Raw genomic sequence first — 7,819 nt, forward strand, 5'->3', positions numbered from 1 at the left:
GGGCAAGGAAACCTCCTGCTGGTTACCACATACCATCCTGTCTTGGCTGATGGATGAGTACTTTTCAATGTTGAACAACACTTGAAGGAAATACTGAAGGTGACGTGGGTGCAAAATGTACTCTGGGTGGGAGATTTCAAATGTTCATCACCAAGAGAGGCTCGGCAGCAACACTACTGATTGAATTGGTTGGGTCCTAAAGGATGTAGCTGCGCAATTGAGTCTGCAGCAGGTGGTGAAGGAACCAACAAGAGGAAAAGACATACTTGACCTCATGCTTACCAATCTGCTGGCTGCAGGTGCATCTGTCCATGGTGGTATTGGTCAGTGACCACCACACAGTCATCGTGGAGATTATGTCCTGCCTTCACATTGAGAACAATTTCCATCCTGTTGTGTGGCACTATCCCCACGTTAAATGGGACAGGCTTCGAACAGATCTAGCAGCTCAAACCTGGGCATCCATGGGGCATTGTGGGCCATGAACAACCAGAGAATGGTATTCGTGCAAAATCTGCAACCTCACGGCCTAGCATATCCCTCATCAAGCCTGAGGGTCAACCCTGGCACATAGGAAGGTGGTTGTGGTGGTTGGAGATCAGTCATCTCAGCTCCAGGGTATCTCTGTAGGAATGCCTCACAGTGTCTTAGGCCCAACCATCTTTAGCTGCTTCAATTACCTTCCCTCCATCATAAGGTCAGAAAGGGGGATGTTCACTAATGAGTGTACCATTCATGATTCCTCATATTAAAACGCGGTTAATATTCAAATGTAACAAATTCTAGACAATGTCCAGGCTTGGGCTGACAAGTGGCAAGTAACATTCATATCACACAAATGCCAGGCAATGACCATCTCCAATAAAAGATAATCCTTGATTGTTGCCATCACTGAGTCTCCCACTATCAACATCCTGGGGGTTATCATTGATTAGAAGCTCAACCGGACTCACCCCATAAATGCAGTGGCTACAAGAGCAGAGGTTGGGAAATACTGCAGTGAATAACTCACTTCCTGTCTTGCCAAAGCCTGTCCAAAATCTACAAAGACACAAGTCAGGAACGTGATGGATGGAATACTCCATACTTGTTTGTACGAGTGCAGCTCCAACAATACTTAAGAAGCATGACACCATCCAGAACAAAGCAGGCCCCTGGATAGGCACCACATCCACAAAGAATCCACACCATCGCTCAGTGGCAGCAATGTGTATCATCTACAAGATTTACTGCAAAGATTTACCAAGGTCTTAGGCAGCACCTTCAAATCTCATGACCATGGCAAGGTTAGTGGATACATGGGAACACCACTACATGCAAGTTTCCCTCCAAACCACTCATCATCCTGATTTGGAAATATAATAACATTTCCTTCATGCTATTGGGTCAAAATCATGGAATTCCCTCCCCAAGGGCATTATGGGTCAATCTATAGCATTTGGATTGCAGCAACTCAAGATGGCAGCTCACCACCGCCTCCTCAAAGGCAACTATGGACGGGCAATAAATGCTGACCCAGCCAGTAATGTTCTCGTCCTATGAGGAAACAAAATAAATGCTTCCATCTATTAAACACCAGCAGTAAATTATCCAATTGAATAAGTTATTTGTGAAGCTCAATCACCCTCTTTTCATTTGAAGGTAATCAATGTAACCGAGCTGTTCAAGACAGGAGGGAAAGAGAAACAGGCCAGTCAGTCTAACCTCAGTAGCAGGGAACCTATGTGAATGCATAATTAAGGAGATGGTAATAAGGTAATTGGAATATCACATTATGATTGGTTATACTCTGCAGTTTTATGAAAGGGTAATTGTGCTTTACAAATTTTTGGGAGCTATCAGTATAGTCTGGATAAGGAGAGACTAGTTGATGTGATATATTTGGGATTTGAAAAGGCTTTGGCACTGGACAAGAAGTTTCCTGATTTATTTATTTGATATGTTGTCACTTGTACCTAGTTACAGTGAAAAGTGGATAATGTCACCATGCTCTGGTGCCATCTTGGATTGCTGAATAAATTGTATAAATTGTAAAATACTGAATAAATTAATATTAAATTGATATTACTAAAACTGAAACAGCTTCAAAAGTTCATCTTTGCCCCGCTGTAGCCGTCAGCCTCTCTGCTCCTCCATCATCGCTGTCCCATGCCATTCCTGGGATCCTGGCAATCTGCTTCTTTCCTGCCCCCGTTGGTGCCATCACTTCTGTGTCCGCTGTCTCCAAGCTGGAGGTGGTCACACTGCACGGGTCCTGTGGCCTCCTCCCGTGTTGGGCATTGACTGATGGATCCTGGCTCAATGCTGCCACCCGGGATGTACAGGGCTGGATCCAATGGGATTGGAGACAACATATTTGCATTGAGTAAAAATTAGTTAACAGACAGGAAAGAGGGAAACAGGAAAACGTGTGACCTGTTTGGAATAACAGGATTTCACTTAGGAACACAGGAAATAGCAGAAGGAGTCGGTCATTCGGACCCTTGAGCCTGTTCTGCCACTGAACTAGATCATTTGACCTCAAAGAAGTTTTCCCACACTATTTGTATGTCCTTTTTTATTTTCAATATCTAGAAGTATCTTGGCCTCAGTGCTGAGTCAGACTCTACAATTCCAAAGATTGATCACCCTCTGAGTGAAGAAACTGCCCCTCAAGTCAGTTTTATGTGGCCTATCTTTTCTTCTGAGACTGTAGTTCACAGTAGGAAATCCAGCTCTATTGACCTAATATGGCGGAGATAGGACTTCAGTCCTAATCAACACGGTTAACCTATAAAACTGTACAGTGCCTTATTAAATGGCTACAAACAGGGACTGCAGTGATTGAAGAAGATGGCACGCCATCACCTTCTCAGTGCCCCATTTAAGTAAGAATGGAAGATGAAATGGTGGTTTTCGGAGATCCTAGGAATTGCTTAAACATATCCTAATGTGATTCCCAATGTGCTTTAGAATGAAAGGATTCCTTCTGAAGTGCAGTTGCTGTTGTTATTCAGGGAAATGTGACAATTTGCACAAAGCATGACTCAACAATTGCAAGAGAATAAATGATGAGCTAATCTGTTTTTGCTGATGTTTGATACTGTCCAGAACATTTGGGTAATTTTCCTGCTACAACTTTTGGAACATTCCATTTAATTCTGGTTTCTCTGCTACAGGAAGGATGTTGTGAAACTTGAAAGGGTTCAGAAAAGACTTACAAGGATGTTGCCAGGGTTGGAAGGTTTGAGCGACAGGGAGAGGCTGAGCAGGCTGCGGCTGTTTTCCCTAGAGCGTCAGAGGCTGTGGGGTGACCTTATAGAGGTTTATAAAATCATGAGAGACATGGATAGGGTAAATAGATGAAGTCTTTTCCCCAGGGCAGGGGAGTCCAAAACTAGAGAGCATAGGTTAAGGTGAGATGGGATGATTTAAAAGGAACCTAAGGGGCAACCATTTCACTCAGAGGGATGGAATGAGCTGTCAGAGGAAGTGGTGGAGGCTGGTACAATTTTAACATTTAAAAGGCATCTGAACAGGGTACATGGATCTATGACGCTATCTCAAGTCACGTAATGCCACAGTCTCTGTATATTTCAATTAAGCACCACAATTGGAGCCTCACTTTTGATGATTTATCTGAAAGACTCCCTACCTCTCAGAACTAACCTGATTACAGGCTAATGTCCTGGAGAGGAGCTTATTTAAAAAAAGAAACTGTCAACAATGTTCACACTTCAATCAATGGGCATTTTCAACTTTAACCTACATTCTCCTCTGTAAGTGAAATGGTGCAAGTGAATTCTGTGTAAGCTGTAGTAGTTAGTTTTGTCTCTGTTTAATTTAAACACCATGATTTCAGCCTGTTATGTGTATTACAAGCTGAAGAAATTGAGAAGTGAAAGACCTAATTCTTCAAAACTGGAACATAAAAGTCGTTATTAATCATCGTTTATTGTTACAGTCTAAGGGAACTGAGAGGTTTTCTGAATTTTTGGTGCTGCCGGAAATTAATGGAAGGCTTTGTCCACTCTGAGTTCCCGAGGGAGATGACAGAATTGCTTCTTCCTGATGAAAACGTCTCAGTGTGAAATGAAAGGACTGGAGAATCAGATTAATCATTCTGATAACATTTCCAATTGTTTAAAACCTAGTGATTGACATACGAGACAGCTCGTCTCTCTGGCTTCTTGCAGAAGGTAGAGTGCTGAATACATTCAAACTGGCAAAACTCAGAATACAAGGTCTAACATTATTTGTGGTCCCATGATTGGACAGCACTCGTTGAACAAGCTTGAAAGTGCTAAGCATTTCACAGGTGAATAACTTAAGCTTATTAATTGGGCCAACATTGTGGCTCACTTAATATAAGCTACGTATATACATATTCAAAAACGTAAACCTATAAAGAAATGTGGCTAGACATTGTGCCTTCAAGAAAATTCTATGGGTTAATAATTTCTTAGTGCATACTGCACGGCAATGTCTTGACCATTTAGAGATGACTCGCCATCTAATCAACACCCCTTCCTCAAGCAGTGTAAATAGTTTCCCCCTTTGAAATTTGGTATTCTTGTATCTGTCCTGATGAGTGCAAAACAACAGCTTCAACAACCTGGCTCTTTTCCCAAATATTTCCTTCTGTACTGTCACATGGTTAAGTTGAAAGGACAACATGACATTCAAGAAGAGATTCAATATCTTTTTCTTAAGGGAAAAGGAGTGAGTGCATTCTTGTCTGAAATGCTCCCTGTTTATAAATCAAAAACCATACTCAACATTGCAACAGTTCCTTTCAAACCAGCATATTGGGGGTTATTACTTACTAGAAGTTTATCTGGAAGCCGGTGATCTCATCCCTAGGATATTACAACAGGGTTTCCTCATGGTAATATTCTGGCACCATCATCTTAGGCTGCTTCCTCAAGGGTCAACCCTCCAACATGAGGGCAGATTGGGGCTGTCCACTGATCCTTGTATTGAGACTGAAACAGTCCATGGCATACAGTAAGAGAACATTCAGGCTAGGACTATTAAATGGCAAGTAAAAGCCACAACAGCAAGTGCCTGGCTATGACCATTTGTAACAAGAGAGAACGTTCAAGGACATTACCATTGCTGAATCTCAGATTGACTTGAAAATATTAACTGTTTTGTTTTCATTGTCAGGTCGATGATGCTTGACTCATGACAGTTAGAGCAAGAACATACAAACATAGGGGCGCACTATCAAGTATGGTAAGAACAGGGGGAAATAGCTTAAAAAACACAGAGAGGAGCAAAGGAGAGGAAAGGGCTAGAAATCCCATGATAAAAGTTGAGATAGTAGGATAGCAAAAGTAAAGTTGCTATTGTCTTGACAGACCATAGGCAACTCCCTCATTATTGAGGGACAACTGGTGATGGGTTAACCTAAGGGTCACCATGTCTCAGAGAAGGGGAAATGTTCAGAAGGAGAGTCCTGTGTGATAACCTCAGCTAATGGGGGAATTGAACCCCCACTGTTGGTATCAGTCCGTATTTAACCAACTGAGCTAATCAGCCTCATTAGGGAGCTGCATCAATGTGGATCAGAACAGGTTGAGTGGGACAAGATTGGACAGAGATGGTTAATGGTTATGGTATGTCAGAGTGAAACCATGCTAGGAATTCTAGTGAAATAAATAAAACTGAAGTCACTCATGGATCATCCTCAATAAGATAAATGGATCAATGGCACAAGTAGAAATTGATGGTTTAGATCTGAATGCCATTATAGTTGCAATATTTGGAAGTGAATGTCCCAGAGTACACAAGATGTGACTCCAGTGATCCATACCTCAGAACTACAACTTGCATGTAAAAGTGCATGTAGTCACAGTATACTTAGAATTCCAAATAGACATTTGACAAGGTACCATGCAAAATGTTCACACAAAAATAAAGGCTCATGGTTTTGGTGTGTAATATATTGGCAAGGATAGAGGAGTGGGTAATGGACAGGAAAAGGAAAACTTTCAAATATTTATGTGCAGGGCTTGAGTGCCTTCAAACAAAGATTGTACCGGTGTCCTGATTTCTTACAATCAGCAATTAGGAAAGCAAATGGTATTTACTGCATAGGAGCAGAGAATTGGAATAAAGAAGTCTTGCAGCATTTGTGCATGGCGTCAGTGAAACCACAATGAAATGCTGTCTACAATTTTGGACTCCATGATTCCAGAAAGTTTTATTTTCATTGGAGCTGGTACAGCAAAGATTTGCTGGAGTGGTCAGGTTTTTTTCTGATGGGAAGCTGAGGGAATTGTGTCTGTATTCCGAGGAGCTAAGAAGAAATGCTAATCGATCTAATTGAAGCATTCAAGATTCTGAAGGGCTTTGACAAGGTAGACACGGAGACAGTTTTTTCTCCTGGCTGGGGAGCCTCGAACAATGCTTAAGGATGAGGGGCCAATTATTCAGGACGACGAGAAGGAGAAATTTCTACGCTCAAAGTGTTGCCAACCTTTGAAATTCTCTGTCCATAAGGTTGTGGATGCTGCATCATGGAATATATTTAATAATGAAACAGACTGTTGGTTTCTTAGGAAATCGAGGAGAATAGGGAATGGGTGGGAAGGTGAAGTTGAAGTCTGAGATCAGCCATGATCGTATTGATTGGTGAAACAGGCTTAATGGACCCAATGGCTGTTATTTTTTTTGTATTCTTAGGCATGACCAGCATTTCTGGTTTATGTTTTTTGACTTACTTAAACTATTACAAAGCATTTTATCATGCTAAGAAAATGCGGCAATTCATATTAAAATTGTTTTTGTGAGTGTTTATTTACTGTCCAAGGTTAATTAGCAATACCATTGTAAATATTCCCTGATCCTTAATATAAGCCAGTGCAGGGCTTGAGTTGAGAGTAGATAAAGGTCTTTAAAACAATGAAGGGGGCTGATGAGATGGACAGAGAAACAGTTACTAATGGTGAGGCAGTCTAAACTTGAGGCCATCAATTTGAAGTGGCGTGTAAGTTAGCTCGCTGAGCTGGAAGTTTGTTTTCAGATGTTTCATCACCATGACTAGACAACATCATCAGTGAGAGTTTCCGGTGAAGTGCTGGTACTTAATAAATCCAATAATGAACTCAGAAGAAATGCCTTTGCTCAATGGGTCACCATGAGAGATACAAGCTAATGAGGCCATTCAGGCCACCATTCTGTTCCATCATTCGATCAACCCCATTCTCTTGCTTTCTCCCCATAACCCTTGATCCTCTTACTAATCAATAACCTATCTATCTCTGTCTTAAATACACTGAATGACTTCATCTCCACAGCTTTCTGTAGCAATACATTCCACAGATTAATCACCATCAAGCTGAAGAAATTCCTCCTCATCTCAGCTCTCAAGGGGCATCCCTGCTAGGTTTTCCCTTCCAATCAACTTTAGCTAACTCCTCCCTCATGTCTTAGTAGTTTCCTTTAATCAATTGTAATTAGGGTCATAGAGTCATAGAGATGTAACAACATGGAAACAGACCCTTCAGTCCAACTCGTCCATGCCGGTCAGATAACCTAATCTAATCTAGTCATGTTTGCCAGCACTTGGCCCATATCCCTTTAAACTCTTCATATTCATGGACCCATCTAAATGCCGTTTAATTGTACCAGCCTTCACCATTTCCTCTGGCAGCTCATTCCATATGCACACCACCCTCAGTTACCCCTCAGTTCCCTTTTATATCTTTCCCCTTTCACCATCAACCTATGCCCTCTAGTTTTAGATTTTCCCACCCTGGGAAAAAAGACCTTGGCTATACAGCCTATCCATGCCCCTTATGATGTTATAAACTTCTGTAAGGTCATCCCTCAG

This window comes from Hemiscyllium ocellatum, chromosome 43, assembly GCF_020745735.1.
Source record: "Hemiscyllium ocellatum isolate sHemOce1 chromosome 43, sHemOce1.pat.X.cur, whole genome shotgun sequence".
Classification (NCBI taxonomy): domain Eukaryota; kingdom Metazoa; phylum Chordata; class Chondrichthyes; order Orectolobiformes; family Hemiscylliidae; genus Hemiscyllium; species Hemiscyllium ocellatum.